The sequence below is a fragment of the Lathyrus oleraceus genome, chromosome 3, assembly GCF_024323335.1.
Source record: "Lathyrus oleraceus cultivar Zhongwan6 chromosome 3, CAAS_Psat_ZW6_1.0, whole genome shotgun sequence".
Classification (NCBI taxonomy): domain Eukaryota; kingdom Viridiplantae; phylum Streptophyta; class Magnoliopsida; order Fabales; family Fabaceae; genus Lathyrus; species Lathyrus oleraceus.
Window position 1 is genome coordinate 86,835,594 of NC_066581.1, and position 20,410 is coordinate 86,856,003.

The following is a 20,410-nucleotide window of genomic DNA, read 5'->3' on the forward strand; positions in this document are numbered from 1 at the left end:
TAAATAATAAAGAAACATAGAGGAAAAGAGAATGTGGAAAAAAAAGAGGAATAGAGAAAGAGAAAAGAGACGTTCAACGTGGTTGAGAGAAATAAGATTGAGTATTAAAGTCAATGTGATCTAAATATGTTTTAAAGTTAATATTGAATTGATGACGGGAAAAAAAGAAGAAAAAAAGTGAATAATGATGTAGTGGTTACTCAGACTATTCAATTTAATGCTTACCTTTTATGACTTTTTTTATTGGAATTAAATTAATAAAGTTATTGAATGTGAAATCTGTTTTTATTTTAATTAATAAATATGAAAATAAATGATAAATATCATGTTTGAAATGCAATATAATTTCAAGTAAGTTATATCATAAAATATATTATGTTTTAAATATTAAATTAAATTATAAACTAACTTAGTTAATTTTTATTTGTGAGCGATTGTAACTAAGTGGATAGAGCGTCTGTTTCCTAAGCAGAAAGTCAGAGGTTCGACCCCTATCTAGCAGGATAATGGTTTTGTTCTGAAAAAATTAAATTCTGCCATAGAAAACTCCAAGTACGTAAGCAGAGGAGTTTAGATAGTCTTCTTTATGGGAGCTCTTAGTCCCACCTGCAAAGTTATAATGAGCATGGCTGACAAAACTATTAAGTTCCTTAAGCAAGGAATTACACCTGCCGGGTGGGACTTCTATCAAGCCTAAGACATGAATTTGAACATAGCCTCTTAGGCTAGACTTCAGTCGTACCTCTTGGGCGAGATTCATATGTTGGATCCTGCCTAAGGAAACTCCAAGTCCCTTGGACAATGAGGTTAGATAACCTGTTTGATGGGAACTCTTAGTCCCACAGTTGAAATTATATTGAGCCTGGTTGAAGAGACTATAAGTCCCTAACGCGAGGATTTGGACCTCGTGGGCAAAGCGTATTTTAAGCCCTCAAACAAGACTCTGAACTAAGTCTCTTAAGCTAGAATCTAGTCGTGCCTCTTAGGCAAGACTCATATGTTGGATTCCGCCCGAGGAAACTCTAAACCCATTAGGCGAGAAGTTTTAATTTCTTATTTGATGAGAACTCTTAGTCCCATAGGAAAATTTAGATTGAGAATGGATGAAGAGACATTAAGTCCTTCATGCAAGGCATTGGACCTCTTGTGCGGGACTTCTATCAAGCCCTTAAACGAAACTTTAAACTAAGTCTCTTATGCTAGATTTCATTTGCACCTCTTGGGAGATTCATATGTCGGATTCTGCCTAAGTAGTCTCTAAGTCCCTTAGAAGAGGAGTTTAAATACCCTGTTTTATAGGAACTCTTATTCCTACTTGTGAAGTTAAATTGATCCGGGCTGACGAGACTATTAGTTCCTCAAGCGAGGCGTTGGACCTCTCGGATAGGACTTCTATCAAGGCCTCGTACAAGACTTTGAACTAAGTTCTTAAGGTAGACTTTAGTCGCGTCTCCTAGGCGAGATTTCATATAGGTTGTCATTAACAACATGTTGTATATATTCTCTTTCCCTCGTAACAAACTTCAAAATCATAAAATTATCCTTTTCATCATCGTTGCTGATAAGATAATTTAAGAGAGAAAGAAAAAGATATATTTGAAAGCGATAATAAAGGAAAGAGTATGATATGAAATTGGTAGAAGAGGATACAATCAGAAATTTTAAAAAATCGAGGACGATATGATAGAAAGAGTGAGTCATAAATTGAAATAAAATAAATAATAAAGAAACATAGAGGAAAAGAGAATGTGGAAAAAAAAGATGAATAGAGAAAGAGAAAAGAGACGTTCAACGTGGTTGAGAGAAATAAGATTGAGTATTAAAGTCAATGTGATCTAAATATGTTTTAAAGTTAATATTGAATTGATGACGGGAAAAAAAGAAGAAAAAAGGTGAATAATGATGTAGTGGTTACTCAGACTATTCAATTTAATGCTTACCTTTTATGACTTTTTTTATTGGAATTAAATTAATAAAGTTATTGAATGTGAAATCTGTTTTTATTTTAATTAATAAATATGAAAATAAATGATAAATATCATGTTTGAAATGCAATATAATTTCAAGTAAGTTATATCATAAAATATATTATGTTTTAAATATTAAATTAAATTATAAACTAACTTAGTTAATTTTTATTTGTGAGCGATTGTAACTAAGTGGATAGAGCGTCCGTTTCCTAAGCAGAAAGTCAGAGGTTCGACCCCTATCTAGCAGGATAATGGTTTTGTTCTGAAAAAATTAAATTCTGCCATAGAAACTCCAAGTACGTAAGCAGAGGAGTTTAGATAGTCTTCTTTATGGGAGCTCTTAATCCCACATGCAAAGTTATAATGAGCATGGCTGACAAAACTATTAAGTTCCTTAAGCAAGGAATTACACCTGCCGGGTGGGACTTCTATCAAGCCTAAGACATGAATTTGAACATAGTCTCTTAGGCTAGACTTCAGTCGTACCTCTTGGGCGAGATTCATATGTTGGATCCTGCCTGAGGAAACTCCAAGTCCCTTGGACAATGAGGTTAGATAACCTGTTTGATGGGAACTCTTAGTCCCACAGTTGAAATTATATTGAGCCTGGTTGAAGAGACTATAAGTCCCTAACGCGAGGATTTGGACCTCGTGGGCAAAGCGTATTTTAAGCCCTCAAACAAGACTCTGAACTAAGTCTCTTAAGCTAGAATCTAGTCGTGCCTCTTAGGCAAGACTCATATGTTGGATTCCGCCCGAGGAAACTCTAAATCCATTAGGCGAGAAGTTTAAATTTCTGGTTTGATGAGAACTCTTATTCCATAGGAAAATTTAGATTGAGAATGGATGAAGAGACATTAAGTCCTTCGTGCAAGGCATTGGACCTCTTGTGCGGGACTTCTATCAAGCCCTCAAACGAAACTTTAAACTAAGTCTCTTATGCTAGATTTCATTAGCACCTCTTGGGAGATTCATATGTCGGATTCTGCCTAAGTTATCTCTAAGTCCCTTAGAAGAGGAGTTTAAATACCCTGTTTTATAGGAACTCTTATTCCTACTTGTGAAGTTAAATTGATCCAGGCTGACGAGACTATTAGTTCCTCAAGCAAGGCGTTGGACCTCTCGGATAGGACTTCTATCAAGGCCTCGTACAAGACTTTGAACTAAGTTCTTAAGGTAGACTATAGTCGCGTCTCCTAGGCAAGATTTCATAAAGGTTGTCATTAACAACATGTTGTCTATATTCTCTTTCCTCGTAACAAACTTCAAAATCATAAAATTATCATTTTCATCATAGTTGCTGATAAGATCATTTAAGAGAGAAAGAAAAAGATATATTTGAAAGCGATAATAAAGGAAAGAATATGATATGAATTTTGTAGAAGATGATACGATCAGAAATTTTAAAAAATCGAGGACGATATGATAGAAAGAGTGAGTCATAAATTGAAATAAAATAAATAATAAAGAAACATAGAGGAAAAGAGAATGTGGAAAAAAAGACGAATAGAGAAAGAGAAAAGAGACGTTAATATTGAATTGATGACGGAAAAAAAAGAAAAAAAAGTGAATAATGATGTAGTGGATACTCAGACTATTCAATTTAATGCTTACCTTTTATGACTTTTTTTATTAAGATTAAATTAATAAAGTTATTGAATGTGAAATCTGTTTTTATTTTAATTAATAAATATGAAAATAAATGATAAATATATTGTTTGAAATGCAATATCATTTCAAGTAAGTTATATCGTAAAATATATTATGTTTTAAACATTAAATTAAATTATAAACTAACTTAGTTAATTTTTATTTGTGAGCGCTTGTAACTAAGTGGATAGAGCGTCTATTTCCTAAGCAGAAAGTCAGAGGTTCGACCCCCATCTAGCACGTCAGCAGAGGAGTTTAGATAGTGTGCTTTATGGGAGCTCTTAGTCCCACATGCAAAGTTATAATGAGCATGGCTGACAAAACTATTAAGTTCCTTAAGCAAGGAATTACACCTGCCGGGTTGGACTTCTATCAAGCCTAAGACATGAATTTGAACATAGTCTCTTAGGCTAGACTTTAGTCATACCTCTTGGGCGAGATTCATATGTTGGATCATGCCTGAAGAAACTCCAAGTCCCTTGGACAAGGAGGTTAGATAACCTGTTTGATGGGAACTCTTAGTCCCACAGGTGAAATTATATTGATCCTGGTTGAAGAGACTATAAGTCCCTAACGCGAGGATTTGGACCTCTCGAGCAAAGTCTCTTAAGCTAGAATTTAGTCGCGCCTCTTAGGCAAGATTCATATGTCAAATTCCGCCCGAGGAAAGTCTAAATCCATTAGGCGAGAAATTTTAATTTCCTGTTTGATGAGAACTCTTAGTCCCATAGGTAAATTTAGATTGAGAATGGATGAAGAGACATTAAGTCCTTCATGCAAGGCGTTAGACCTCTTGTGCGTGACTTCTATCAAGCCCTCAAACGAAACTTTAAACTAAGTCTCTTATGCTAGATTTCATTTGCACCTCTTGGGAGATTCATATGTTGGATCCTGCCTAAGTAATCTCTAAGTCCCTTAGAAGAGGAGTTTAAATACCCTGTTTTATGGGAACTCTTATTCCTACTTGTGAAGTTAAATTGATCCGGGCTGACGAGACTATTAGTTCCTCAAGCGAGGCGTTGGACCTCTCGGATAGGACTTCTATCAAGGCCTCATACAAGACTTTGAACTAAGTTCTTAAGGTAGACTTTAGTCGCGTCTCCTAGGCGATATTTCATAAAGGTTGTCATTAACAACATGTTGTCTATATTATCTTTCCCTCGTAACAAACTTCAATATCATAAAATTATCCTTTTCATCATCGTTGCTGATAAGATCATTTAAGAGAGAAAGAAAAAGATATATTTGAAAGCGATAATAAAGGATAGAATACGATATGAAATTGGTAGAAGATGATACACTCATAAATTTTAAAAAATCGAGGACGATATTATAGAAAGAGTGAGTCATAAATTGAAATAAAATAAATAATAAAGAAACATAGAGGAAAAGAGAATGTGGAAAAAAAGATGAATAGAGAAAGAGAAAAGAGACGTTCAAAGTGGTTGAGAGAAATAAGATTGAGTATTTAAATCAATGTGATCTAAATATGTTTTAAAGTTAATATTGAATTGATGACGGAAAAAAAAGAAAAAAAAAAGTGAATAATGATGTAGTGGATACTTAGACTATTCAATTTAATGCTTACCTTTTATGACTTTTTTTATTGGAATTAAATTAATAAAGTTATTGAATGTGAAATCTGTTTTTATTTTAATTAATAAATATGAAAATAAATGATAAATATAATGTTTGAAATGCAATATAATTTCAAGTAAGTTATATCGTATAATATATTATGTCTTAAATATTAAATTAAATTATAAACTAACTTAGTTAATTTCTATTTGTTAGCGCTTGTAGCTCAGTGGATAGAGCGTCTGTTTCCTAAGCAGAAAGTCATAGGTTCAACCCTTATCTAGCGCGATAACGGTTTTGTTCTGAAAAAATTAAATAATTGCCTAACATATATCAAAATTATACAATAGATTTTCACGAAAATGGTTTATTTTATTCTGTCATATATTTTTATATAAAAAAAGGTTAAAAGAATAAAAAAAATGATCCTCAAGCGAGACTTTGTACAAAGTCTCTTAAGCTAGACTTTAGTCGCGCCCCTTTGGCTTGATTCATATTTTGGATTCTGCCATAGAAAATTCCAAGTACGTCAGCAGAGGAGTTTAGATAGTCTACTTTATGGGAACTCTTAGTCCCACATGCAAAGTTATAATGAGCATGGCTGACAAAACTTTTAAGTTCCTTAAGCAAGGAATTACACCTGCCGGGTGGGACTTCTATCAAGCCTAAGACATGAATTTGAACATAGTCTCTTAGGCTAGACTTTAGTCGTATCTCTTGGGCGAGATTCATATGTTGGATCCTGCCTGAGGAAACTCCAAGTCCCTTGGACAAGGAGGTTAGATAACCTGTTTGATGGGAACTCTTAGTCCCACAGGTGAAATTATGTTGAGCCTGGTTGAAGAGACTATAAGTCCCTAACGTGAGGATTTGGACCTCTCGAGCAAAGCGTATTTTAAGCCCTCAAACAAGTCTCTGAACTAAGTCTCTTAAGCTAGAATTTAGTCGCGCCTCTTAGGCAAGATTCATATGTCAGATTCCGCCCGAGGAAACTCTAAATCCATTAGGCAAGAAGTTTTAATTTCCTATTTGATGAGAACTGAAATTCTAGTTATCAGACTTTGGATGTCACACTGGTTGTTATGACATCCAATTCTGCACAGACAGGGATTATGCAGAACTTAATTGTAAGTGCAGTAAATAACACAAGTAATTGTTCACCCAGTTCAGTCCAACATGACCTACATCTGGGGGCTACCAAGCCAGGGAGGAAATCCACTATTAGTAGTATCAATTCAAAGCTAAACTCACCCGTTTACAACTTATCACTTAATCCCTACCCAATGCAATTTCAATCTTAATCTAAGATCAGAGTTCCTACTCGCTCCCCCTCAATCACCTCAGTGATATTAAAAACACTTTGAAGTCACACTTCAAAAACAACTCTTGGTTATGCTTCACAGCTTAAACCAAGATACACAGCACTCACGCTTAAAAGCTTTGAGTGACACAACACTTACAACTCAATGAACACCCTATGCCAAAGCAGTCATCTATTTGATAATGACTTGGCTTACAAGATACGTCTAATTCTAGACTCACAAAAATACAGCAGTGAAGTAAGATGGACACACTAAATCTTCACGCCTCAAAATCCCTGAAACTGAATGGAGGAATGCCTTCCTTTTTATATTGCAGCACCTGGGCTTTTGCACCTGTATTTTCCTGAATTTTAGGTCACATACGTTCCCTCAAATTCAATATTTAGGTTGCTAACAAATAGGCTATTTGTTAGGTTCATTGAATGTAGCTTGGTTGTTGATTTCCTGGATTTTCTCTAAGCTGTTGACTTCCTAAAGAATAGCCTGAGAAAGCTGTAACAGAAAACTGAACAACCTACAATTTAGCATATGCTGTCAGGCATGAATGTCACGACATTCAGCTTGACATCAAGGTCCATATGCTGAGTCTGTTTTCCCAGAAACCAGACTGTACAAAACTGCTGACCTGTACATGATCAATATGACCATACTACAGTACCAGCTTACATTAGTAAATGTCAAAGTGTCCAACTTAACATTTACACAGTTGGCCTTAGGTTAGTTCTGTAATTCTCTTGAAGAACAGACTAACTAATATGCTGAAGTATAGCAGAACACCACTCTGCCCAATCTTCAGTAGCTGCTGTCAATGATGAATGTCACAACATCCAGTTTGACATTCAATCAGTAGGCCTTATGCCAGGTCTGGTTCTTCCTTGATAACCAGACTGCAAGTGAATACTAAGTTCTAACAGAGCTTCTGTTCCTTAGTATCTGTTGACAGGTATGAATGTCACAGCATTCAATAATCCTGTGTTAGCTAGTCCTGCAGTAACTACAATGTAGTTACATATACATGTCATGACATCAGTCAAGACATTTGTGTTTTACCATACAATGCAGCCAATTAAACACCTACAAACTCCCCCTTTGGCAAATTTTTGGCTAAAACACTTTGATCCCCATAACAGAGTTCATAGCAGTGGAATAATACTAGCTAATACACTCAGAGTGGCAGCACACTCACACACATGGAAGTTAAATGAAAACTTCACATAGCAGCACATATATATTAGAAGTTGCACCTAAACTTCAACATCAGCTGCAGGGGGGGAATCTTCAGATCTGTCATGAGAGTCTGTTTGTAGAGACCCACTCTGTTTGTCAGGGGTATTGGTGGTTATTACTCCCCCTTTTTGTCACAAATGTTGCCAAAGTCAACAACATAGGCAGAGCACAATGACAGAGTTCCAGACTTGGTTTTACTTCACAGTTTCAACCAAGTTCACATCCACTTGATCTTGCTTCACAGCTTCGATCAAGTGATCACCCACTTTTGCTTTACAGTAGGTACCACCATATCAGATGCCATGATGTTGTTTCTGACATCCAGAACCACTCCTGCATGAACAGCATCCTTGAACTCCTGCAGGTACAGAGGCCTTCTCTCTGTAGGGTGTCCCCTTACCCTCTTGTATTCACCCTTGTTGCGCGCAGCATAGCTATGATATGTTGACCAATCATAGTCTTGTACAAATCGTTTAATAGGCAGAGATATTAAACAATTTATCCCAAACATCAGTGGTTGCTATAATGTCTCAGAGAGACATATTCCCAGTTTGCTCCTTAAGTTTTCAAACTGAGTAGCATCCAGAGCCTTTGTAAATATGTCAGCCAGTTGAAGATCCGTGGCTACATGTTCCAAAGTGATCACCTTGTCTTCCACCAGATCTCTGATGAAGTGGTGCCTAATGTCAATATGTTTGGTCCTGCTGTGTTGGATGGGATTCTTGGAGATGTTGATGGCACTGAGATTATCACAGAACAATGTCATGACATTTTGAGTGACATTGTACTCAGTGAGCATTTGTTTCATCCAAACCAGTTGGGAGCAACTGCTTCCAGCCGCTATGTATTCAGCCTCTGCGGTGGACAGAGAGACACAGTTCTGCTTCTTGCTGAACCACGATATGAGGTTTTCTCCTAAGAAGAAACATCCACCTGATGTGCTTTTTCTGTCATCAGCACTTCCAGCCCAATCAGCATCACAGTACCCAGATAGGACAGGCTCAGACCCATGTGAGTACAGCATCCCATAGTCACATGTCCCATTGATGTACTTGAGGATCCTTTTGACTTGATTCAAGTGACTCACCTTGGGCTCTGCTTGATATCTGGCACACACTCCAACTGCATAGGAAATGTCAGGTCTACTTGCAGTTAGATACAGCAGACTACCTATCATGCTTCTGTACAGGCATTGATCAACACTGGGTCCTCCATCATCTTTGGTTAACTTCAGATGAGTAGGAGCTGGAGTCCTCTTGTGCCTGGCATGATCCATACCAAACTTCTTAACTATGTTCTTGGCATACTTGCTTTGGGAGAGAAACATGGACTCCTCCATTTGGTTTACTTGCATTCCAAGGAAATAGGTCAGTTCTCCCACTAGACTCATTTCAAACTCAGATTGCATCTGGTGAACAAATTTTTTAACCATTTGTTCTGACATTCCACCAAAGACTATATCATCCACATAGATTTGAGCTATCATGATTTTGCCTTCCTCATCCTTCACAAACAAGGTTTTATCTATGCCACCCTTTCTGTATCCATTTGTGGTCAGAAATTCGGTTAACCTTTCATACCAAGCTCTGGGTGCTTGCTTCAACCCATACAAGGCTTTCTTCAGCTTGTATACATGCTCAGGTTGGTTAGGATCACAAAACCCTTTGGGTTGTTCCACATAGACTTCTTCATTCAGGTAGCCATTCAAGAATGCACTCTTCACATCCATTTGAAATAGCTTAAACTTCAGGATGCATGCTACCCCCAACAGCAATCTGATGGACTCAAGTCTAGCCACAGGAGCAAATGTCTCATCAAAGTCTACTCCTTCAACTTGAGTGTATCCTTGAGCTACTAGTCTTGCTTTATTTCTAGTAATTACTCCTTTCTCATCAGATTTGTTTTTGTAGATCCACTTGGTACCAATGATGTTGGACCCTTCAGGTCTTGGAACCAGCTCCCATACTTCATGCCTTGTGAACTGCTCGAGTTCCTCTTGCATGGCAATGATCCAGTATTCATCAGTCAGGGCTTCTTTCACATTCTTTGGTTCAACCTTGGAAACAAAGCAGGAATTTGAGTTTATTCCTCTTGACCTGGTAGTTACACCACTGGTGGGATCCCCTATGATAAGATCCTTAGGGTGGTCTTTCTGAATTCTGATAGATGGCACTTTGGTAGGTGCTTCTACTTCACATTCAGGAGGAGGTTCCTGTACTTCTTCAGGCTTGACTGGACTGTCAGTTGGACTATCAAGGAATGTTTCAACATCCTCCATGACATCGGTTCCTTCCTCTTTATCATCCACAATGACATTTATGGATTCCATCAGGACATTGGTCCTGTAGTTGAACACTCTATAGGCTCTGCTGTTCGTGGAGTATCCCAGAAATACGCCTTCATCACTTTTGGGATCTAGCTTCCTTCTCTGTTCACGATCTGTGAGAATGTAGCATTTACTTCCAAAAATATGAAAGTACTTCACAGTGGGTTTTCTACCCTTCCATATTTCATACAGAGTGGAGGAGGTTCCTTTTCTCAAGGTGACTCTGTTGTGAACATAGCACGCCGTATTCATTGCTTCAGCCCAAAAGTGCATAGGGAGCTTCTTTGCATGAATCATTGCTCTGGCAGATTCTTGAATAGTTCTATTTTTTCTTTCAACTATTCCATTCTGCTGAGGAGTTATAGGGGAGGAGAACTCATGGCTTATTCCTTCAGATGAGCAGAACTCATCAAACTTGGAATTCTTGAATTCAGTGCCATGATCACTTCTAATCCGGACCACACAACTGTCCTTTTCTCTTGGAAGTCTTATGCACAGATCCTTGAAGACATCAAATGTATCTGACTTCTCTCTGATGAAGTTTATCCACGTGTATCTGGAATGGTCATCAACCACCACGTAGGCATACTTCTTCCCACCAAGACTTTCAACCTGCATAGGTCCCATTAGGTCCATGTGCAGCAGTTCCAGAACTCTGGAGGTTGTGGAATGTCCCAGCTTTGGGTGTGACATCTTGGTTTGCTTGCCCACTTGGCATTCTCCACAGACTCTTCCTTCATCAATCAGAAGCTTTGACATTCCTCTGACTGCTTCCTTGGATATGATCTTCTTCATTCCACGTAAGTGGAGATGGCCAAGTCTTCTATGCCACAGCTTTACCTCCTGTTCTTCCTTGGCTGAGGAGCAAGTTGTGGAAAAGTTAGAGAGGTCAGGTTCCCACAGATAGCAGTTGTCTTTGGACCTGGTTCCTCTCATAACTTCCTGATTGTCACCATTTGTCACAATGCACTGCTCCTTAGTAAACTGAACCTGAAAACCTTGATCACACAGCTGACTTATACTGATGAGGTTTGCAGTTAGTCCTCTTACTAACAGCACATTGTTCAGTTTTGGCACTCCAGAACAGTCCAGTTTGCCCACACCTCTGATTTTTCCTTTGGCACCATCACCAAAAGTCACATAGCTGGTGGTGTGAGGTTGAATGTCTACCAGTAGATTTTCCATACCAGTCATATGTCTTGAGCATCCACTGTCAAAGTACCAGTCTTCTCTGGAAGAAGCCCTTAGGGCAGTGTGTGCTATCCTAGCATACCATTGTTGTTTCTTAATGGGAACACATCGCTTGCGTGTGTTATGCTTAGGTCTGACAGGTGAGGCTCTGTTAGGGAAGCCATGAATCCAGTAGCAGAAGGCTTTTATATGTCCAAGCCTGCCACAGTGGTGACACCTCCAATTCTGGAATATTCTCTTCTGATGATCATTCATCCTAGCTCCTCGATGTTGAGACATCGGTTTTGACATCTGCTTGAACTTCTGAACTTTAGCCTTTGGGCGTTTGTGTTCAGCTCTTTTTCCAAATCCTAGCCCAGATTTGGTTCCAGACTGCTGTCCCACCTTTAGGATTTCTTCCAAGGTGTCAGTTCCCTTATTCATCATTCTGATGGATTTGGTCATCTGGTTCAGCTTGGAGGTCAGCAGGGCTATCTCATCATTCAGCCCTTCTATCGCAGACAGTTGTTTCTGTCTCTCATCTTCCAGTTCCTTGATGAGTTTCTTCTGCTTTTCACCTTGTGCACGCACTTCTGCACTGGTGGTACACAGCTTCTTATATGCTGCAGCAAGTTCATCAAAGGTCAGCTCATCTGCACTTGTGTCATCTTCAGAGACACACACACTAGTTAGTGCAGTGACATGTTTGGCAGATTCTCCTTCAGATTCACTTTCAGAATCTCCTTCAGACCATGTGATAGCTAGCCCCTTATTTTGCAATTTGAGGTAAGTAGGACATTCAGCTCTGACGTGTCCATACCCTTCACAACCATGACACTGGATTCCCTTCCCATGGTTGAACTTTTCTTCAGAAGTTGATCTTTTCTTAATGTCAGACGGGATGTTCTTGACATTGGGTCTACCTCTTTGATCAATCTTCTTCATGAACTTGTTGAATTGCCTTCCAAGCATGGCTAAGGCTTCTGATATACTTTCATCACCTCCAGTATATCCTTCTTCTGCCTCCTCTTCAGCATTAGATACAAAGGCTATGCTTTTCTTCTTCTCAGCATACTCACCTAAGCCCATTTCAAAGGTTTGGAGAGAACCAATGAGCTCATCTACCTTCATATTGCTGATGTCCTGAGCCTCCTCTATGGCAGTGACCTTCATAGCAAACCTCTTAGGCAAGGACCTGAGAATCTTTCTTACAAGTTTCTCTTCGGTCATTTTCTCACCTAGTCCACCAGAGGTGTTTGCAATTTCAAGAATATTCATGTGGAAGTCATGAATAGTCTCATCCTCTTTCATCCTCAGATTTTCAAACTTGGTTGTCAGCATCTGAAGTTTTGACATCTTCACCTTGGAAGTACCTTCATGAGTTACCTTGAGGGTATCCCAAACTTCCTTAGCTAGTTCACAATGGCGCACCAGCCTGAAGATGTTCTTAGTGATTCCATTGAACAGTGCATTCAAGGCTTTGGAATTTCCAAGAGCTAATGCCTCTTGTTCCTTGTCCCAATCTTCTTCAGGAATCTGCACACTGACTCCATCTTCATCAGTCCTCGTTGGATGTTCCCATCCCTTGTTGACAGCTCTCCAGACTTTGCTGTCTAGAGACCTTAAGAAGGCTATCATGCGAGGCTTCCAGTCATCATAATTAGATCCATCCAACATGGGTGGTCTGTTTGAGTGTCCTAAATCCTTGTCCATGGTACTAGAAAGTAACTTCCCTAGATCTCACCCAGAACTTCACAGGCAGGGTGCCTGCTCTGATGCCAATTGAAATTCTAGTTATCAGACTTTGGATGTCACACTGGTTGTTATGACATCCAATTCTGCACAGACAGGGATTATGCAGAACTTAATTGTAAGTGCAGTAAATAACACAAGTAATTGTTCACCCAGTTCAGTCCAACATGACCTACATCTGGGGGCTACCAAGCCAGGGAGGAAATCCACTATTAGTAGTATCAATTCAAAGCTAAACTCACCCGTTTACAACTTATCACTTAATCCCTACCCAATGCAATTTCAATCTTAATCTAAGATCAGAGTTCCTACTCACTCCCCCTCAATCACCTCAGTGATATTAAAAACACTTTGAAGTCACACTTCAAAAACAACTCTTGGTTATGCTTCACAGCTTAAACCAAGATACACAGCACTCACGCTTAAAAGCTTTGAGTGACACAACACTTACAACTCAATGAACACCCTATGCCAAAGCAGTCATCTATTTGATAATGACTTGGCTTACAAGATACGTCTAATTCTAGACTCACAAAAATACAGCAGTGAAGTAAGATGGACACACTAAATCTTCACGCCTCAAAATCCCTGAAACTGAATGGAGGAATGCCTTCCTTTTTATATTGCAGCACCTGGGCTTTTGCACCTGTATTTTCCTGAATTTTAGGTCACATACGTTCCCTCAAATTCAATATTTAGGTTGCTAACAAATAGGCTATTTGTTAGGTTCATTGAATGTAGCTTGGTTGTTGATTTCCTGGATTTTCTCTAAGCTGTTGACTTCCTAAAGAATAGCCTGAGAAAGCTGTAACAGAAAACTGAACAACCTACAATTTAGCATATGCTGTCAGGCATGAATGTCACGACATTCAGCTTGACATCAAGGTCCATATGCTGAGTCTGTTTTCCCAGAAACCAGACTGTACAAAACTGCTGACCTGTACATGATCAATATGACCATACTACAGTACCAGCTTACATTAGTAAATGTCAAAGTGTCCAACTTAACATTTACACAGTTGGCCTTAGGTTAGTTCTGTAATTCTCTTGAAGAACAGACTAACTAATATGCTGAAGTATAGCAGAACACCACTCTGCCCAATCTTCAGTAGCTGCTGTCAATGATGAATGTCACAACATCCAGTTTGACATTCAATCAGTAGGCCTTATGCCAGGTCTGGTTCTTCCTTGATAACCAGACTGCAAGTGAATACTAAGTTCTAACAGAGCTTCTGTTCCTTAGTATCTGTTGACAGGTATGAATGTCACAGCATTCAATAATCCTGTGTTAGCTAGTCCTGCAGTAACTACAATGTAGTTACATATACATGTCATGACATCAGTCAAGACATTTGTGTTTTACCATACAATGCAGCCAATTAAACACCTACAAGAACTCTTAGTCCCATAGGTAGATTTAGATTGAGAATGGATGAAGAGACATTAAGTCCTTCATGCAAGGCGTTAGACCTCTTGTGCGGGACTTCTATCAAGCCCTCAAACGAAACTTTAAACTAAGTCTCTTATGCTAGATTTCATTTGCACCTCTTGGGAGATTCATATGTTGGATCCTGCCTAAATAATCTCTAAGTCCCTTGGAAGAGAAGTTTAAATACCCTGTTTTATGGGAACTCTTATTCCTACTTGTGAAGTTAAATTGATCCGGGCTGACGAGACTATTAGTTCCTCAAGCGAGGCGTTGGACCTCTCGGATTGGACTTCTATCAAGGCCTCATACAAGACTTTGAACTAAGTTCTTAAGGTAGACTTTAGTCGCGTCTCCTAGGCGAGATTTCATAAAGGTTGTCATTAACAACATGTTGTCTATATTATCTTTCCCTCATAACAAACTTCAATATCATAAAATTATCCTTTTCATCATCGTTGCTAATAAGATCATTTAAGAGAGAAAGAAAAAGATATATTTCAAAGCGATAATAAAGGATAGAATATGATATGAAATTGGTAGAAGATGATACACTCATAAATTTTAAAAAATCGAGGACGATATTATAGAAATAGTGAGTCGTAAATTGAAATAAAATAAATAATAAAGAAACATAGAGGAAAAGAGAATGTGGAAAAAAAAGATGAATAGAGAAAGAGAAAAGAGACGTTCAATGTGGTTGAGAGAAATCAGATTGAGTATTTAAATCAATGTGATCTAAATATGTTTTAAAGTTAATATTGAATTGATGACGGAAAAAAAAGAAGAAAAAAAAGTGAATAATGATGTAGTGGATACTCAGACTATTCAATTTAATGCTTACCTTTTATGACTTTTTTTATTGGAATTAAATTAATAAAGTTATTGAATGTGAAATCTGTTTTTATTTTAATTAATAAATATGAAAATAAATGATAAATATAATGTTTGAAATGCAATATAATTTCAAGTAAGTTATATCGTAAAATATATTATGTTTTAAATATTAAATTAAATTATAAACTAACTTAGTTAATTTCTATTTGTCAGCGCTTGTAGCTCAGTGGATAGAGCGTTTGTTTCCTAAGCAGAAAGTCATAGGTTCAACCCCTATCTAGCGCGATAACGGTTTTGTTCTGAAAAAATTAAATAATTGCCTAACATATATCAAAATTATACAATAGATTTTCACGAAAATGGTTTATTTTATTCTTTCATATATTTTTATATAAAAAAAGGTTAAAAGAATAAAAAAAATGATCCTCAAACGAGACTTTGTACAAAGTCTCTTAAGCTAGACTTTAGTCGCGCCTCTTTGGCTTGATTCATATTTTGGATTCTGCCATAGAAAATTCCAAGTACGTCAGCAGAGGAGTTTAGATAGTCTACTTTATGGGAACTCTTAGTCCCACATGCAAAGTTATAATGAGCATGGCTGACAAAACTTTTAAGTTCCTTAAGCAAGGAATTACACCTGCCGGGTGGGACTTCTATCAAGCCTAAGACATGAATTTGAACATAGTCTCTGTCATACGGTGAACTGGACTTTTTGTGGTTTTAATCGCAATGTCGCGGTTAGCAAGAGTCGCCACCGACTTTTCTTTTATCCAATAAGGAAAGGTGGAAAAGAACAGGAAAGACCTTAATTTAGATTTTGGGTTCGGGAGGTACATTATACAAAGGGAAGGTGTTAGCACCCTTTGTATCCATGGTTATCCATGGGCTCTTAATTGCTCGATCACTTATATTATTTTTGTCTAAAAAAAGTGTTTGTGAATTGTTTAGAACAATTGTTTTGAAAAGAGAATTTAACTTTGCAATGATTCTTGTATGAATGTATACAAAGTGATTATCTCGTTTAGTTTTGAAAATTGTTTAGAAAAATATAACTCGGTAATGATTCTAGTATGAATGTATACCAAGTGGTGATTTTCTGAAGGTATTTTGAAAGGTGTGAGGTGTGAAAAAATGTTTTAGGTTGTGAGCCAGCAATTAAGAGTTATACCGACCCAAGGTCTTTAGGAGTATTTCCTATCCTTATGAGGGTAAAACTGTCCTTATTATTGAGAAATAAGTAGTTTTATCCTTTGGATGTAAAAGGGTCATCGTAGGGTCATCGATTGGTCATTGAAGGCAACAGTTACGAGGATACCTTAGCATTCGAAGGGACTATCATCTTTTAACCGTAGGCAACATCGGAGGGTCATCGAGGGACAAAGTTGTATATTCGAAGGCAACATCCGAGGGACTATAATTTATTTTATGATGATTTAACCGAAGGGTCTTTGCTAAAGGTATCCCCACGTTCGCGGGACATGACCGTAATATCGTAATCGTAAGGCAACAAAGAGAGGTCCAAGATCACTTATTCAAAGGCAAAGTTTTACGATTAATTATATAATTAGGATGAAACTCCACATTAAAATTATTAAAAATAATATATTAAAAAATTAATACATTAGAAATTAATACATTAAAAATTAATTTAGGGTGAAACTCCACAAGGGTATCCCACAAATAAAGTGGAATACCTAGCCAATAACCTTTTCCTGGGATATGTGAACCTTTACGAAACTCAAAAAAAAAGAAACATGTCAGAACACCAAATCAGGGTGTAATCGAAGATTACACCGGAGAAATATCACAACAATAAATAGGATAGGATGAATAATGCATGGCTATGATAAAACATAAAAAAAAACAGACTAGAAGAATCAGGTACTGTCTCGTTCGCCTCTGCCTCGCCTAGCGAAGGCCACGGATTTTGAATTTGAAAACAGCCCCATGTTAGGAACTTTGAATTTTATGGCATTTTATCACAGGAATAACATGGTCAAACATTCAGGGTATTCAGGCATATTTAAATTCCCATACGAAAGCAAATTATATATCAACATTTAATCATGATGCATTATATATGTAGATATGGCCAATTGAAAGTATAAACAATAGAGATACGCAAACCTGTTTGCCAATTCAAGGTTGAAGGGATTGACCACTTGTAGTATCGGAATAAGTTAGGCAGCGGGAATTGGACGGCGATGGCTTCGGTGCAGATGGGCTGCCTTCAGGGTTTCTTTACTCTGAATTCTCCGGGTAGGCAGGGTTCCTATGCCAAAGTTTCTATCCGTCCTTCTCTGTTCTCTCTCTTTCTTTTTCCTCAAGGTTTTGTTCCAAGGAAACCTCAGAGTGTTTTGCTTCTCTTCCTTCTTTCTCCAGTGAATCTCCCAGTGTAAACTCCAAGTCTCACTTCAGTATTTATAGACTAATTTCGTGGGTAATGGGCTTGAAATGAGGGGGACCCAAGTCCAAAATAATTTGTTATATTTTATTTATATATTTATTTTAATTATTTAATTAATTAATTAATTAATTAATTAAACTTTTTTCGTTTTTTTTTTTTTTTTTTAGGAAAAATGATGGGTAATTTTTGGGGTATGACAGCTGCCCCTGTTCAATATTCTTGAACCGAGAGAGTTAGGATGGCGTGTATGCCATTCGTGGTCTGGAGGTGGAAGATTATTGAACACTAGAATGCCCCAAAAATTTGCACTTGAGAATCGACAGTTGGTCTTGATGGAGATGGGCTTAAAGATGCCATCCGGGAGGTTTGATGACGAAAGCTTCAGATCGAGCCGTACATTAGGCCAATTTGAAGACATGGGTGCCACACTGGGTCGTACGTTAGACCGTATAATGAGTCATCCATTAGGTTGCCGACTTCGCTGGGGAGTCGGAGTGTGTCATATGCTGTTGGGGATAAAGGATCAGAATGGACCATACGCTAGATCGTATCTGAGTTGCAGAATGAGCCGTACGTTAGGCTGAATCTGATGACGAAAGGGGTAGTCGTACGTTAGACTACACTTCAGAAATGTACCGTATGTTAGGTAGCATCTGATGATGAAAGGGGTAGTCGTACGTTAGACTACACTTCAGAAATGTACCGTATGTTAGGTAGCATCTGAAGGGATGGACATCCGAACGGGTCGTACGTTAGACCGTCGCAGAATGAGTCGTCTGTTAGGCCGCATCTGATGATGAAAGCGGTAGTCGCACGCCAGACTACACTTCAGAAATGTACCGTACGTTAGGTAGCATCTGAGGGTTGTAAGATCCAAACGGGTCGTACGTTAGACCGCGTTGGGGTTGTTGAAGTTCAGAATGGATCGTACGTTAGATCGTATCCGAGTTGTAGAATGAGCCGTCCGTTAGGCTGCATCTGAAAAAGAAAGTAGTCGTACGCTAGACTACACCCCTGAATGTACCGTACGCTAGGCAGCATCTGAGGATTTGAAGGTCCAAATGGGTCGTACGTTAGACCGCATTGGAGTTGCTGAAGAAGTCATATGTTGGGCTGAATCAGAATGAACCGTACGTTAGGCTGTATCTGATAACCTGTATATGTTGTACTTGCAATAAATGTCTGGGATGGGCTTAGAGATGCCATCGTTAGGAGGATATCGAAGTGTTGTCAGAATGAATGTTCCCATGAACTGTATTTGAAATATGTATCTGAATCTTGAATGTGATTGATAAAGGTGTCTGTCTGAATGAACCTTTTATTTTGACTATATCAGGAGGATAAATAACCTGCAAAGAAAAGTTAGCTTCATGCTATGTCATGATGCATGAGATGTTTCGTGTTATGCTAAAATAAATGTGAATGTTGTATGCATGCGTATGCTGTGAAAGGATGTAATGAATGAGTTATGCGTATGAGAAGTTCTGCTTGGGGACTCTACTGGGGAAAATAAATACCCATCTACTAATTTGAGACATTTGTGTCGATGACCCTTTCTCGGCTGGGGATGCTTGATTTCTGTCTGATGGTGGAAATATTCAACAGAGCCTGGCTGGGGATGGATGAGATGATCAGCCTGTCTGGCGATGCCGACCTCTGTTGGGGAATAGCTGGCTGTGCCGGGGAATACTGCTAATTTCTTCTGAGGAATAACAGACTTGCTGGGGGAATAGAATTGGTAGCGGATTCATTGGAAGCATGGTTAGACCTTCTCCTCGATCCTGAAGTCGGGTAGTAATTGCTATTGCTATTCTATGCATGTATTTTTGGTAAACATCAGTCATATTCAAATGCACATATTAATTCAAATTAAATCAATGGACATTTACGCAACCAAAACAGAAAAGTAAAAACAAAAGCATCTTTTTTTTGAAAGAGGGTTGTATTGATTTTGAAAGGAGGCCTATAAACAGGCAATTTGTGTACAAGGAGACAGAAATCCTAGTAAGAGGAAATTGTCGAAAACAAAGAGAAAGCTATGTGGAAGAAGTCCTATTGATTTTAAGCCTACTACTGTCATTATGTCTTCGAGCATCTCATCCCTTGCTGTCGGATAGAAGTGATTGGCTTGGTCAGTCCCTCGAACTTGGATGAAAGTTGACTGAGAACGGGACATAGTCATACGCTTTAATCCCTAATTTTTGCCTGGACCGCCTTTTCAGGTTTTCAGTCCACCAGGATACCCTTTTTTGCCCAAGCCGCCTTTTCAGGTTTTCGACTTGCCGGGTGTACATTTTTTTTTATATATCCCTAATTTTTGCCCGAACCCTTTTGGTTCGCCGGGATGCCCTTACTTTTGCCTAGATACGTCGATCTAGCGGGTCTCTTTTATGCGTAGTATTTTTTAACTATGTCCGCGTTCACGGGATGTGGGAAGTCTTCACCATCCATTGTAGCGAGTATCATGGCTCCACCTGAGAATACCTTCTTAACTACAAATGGACCTTCGTATGTGGGAGTCCATTTGCCTCTGGGGTCAGTTTGTGGTAGGATGATGCGTTTGATTACCAAGTCGCCAATTTGATACACTTGTCTCTTGACCTTTTTGTTGAATGCCCTGGTCATGCGCTTCTGATATATCTGCCCGTGACATACAGCCGCAAGTCTCTTCTCATCCATCAAATTTATCTGATCGAGTCGAGTCTGAATCCATTCGTCCTCGTCTAAGCCCGCCTCTTTCATGAT

The 20,410-nt window shown here is 38.4% G+C and overlaps 2 non-coding genes across 2 annotated transcripts; both read left to right on the top strand.

Moving 5' to 3' along the window:
- Positions 1–5,413: 5,413 nt before the first annotated feature.
- On the top strand, positions 5,414–5,486 carry TRNAR-CCU (transfer RNA arginine (anticodon CCU)). The gene has a single exon. It is a non-coding gene; the product is annotated as a tRNA-Arg (tRNA).
- A 9,984-nt stretch (positions 5,487–15,470) lies between these two features.
- Positions 15,471–15,543, top strand: TRNAR-CCU (transfer RNA arginine (anticodon CCU)). Its single transcript has one exon. It is a non-coding gene; the product is annotated as a tRNA-Arg (tRNA).
- The last annotated feature ends 4,867 nt before the right edge of the window (positions 15,544–20,410 follow it).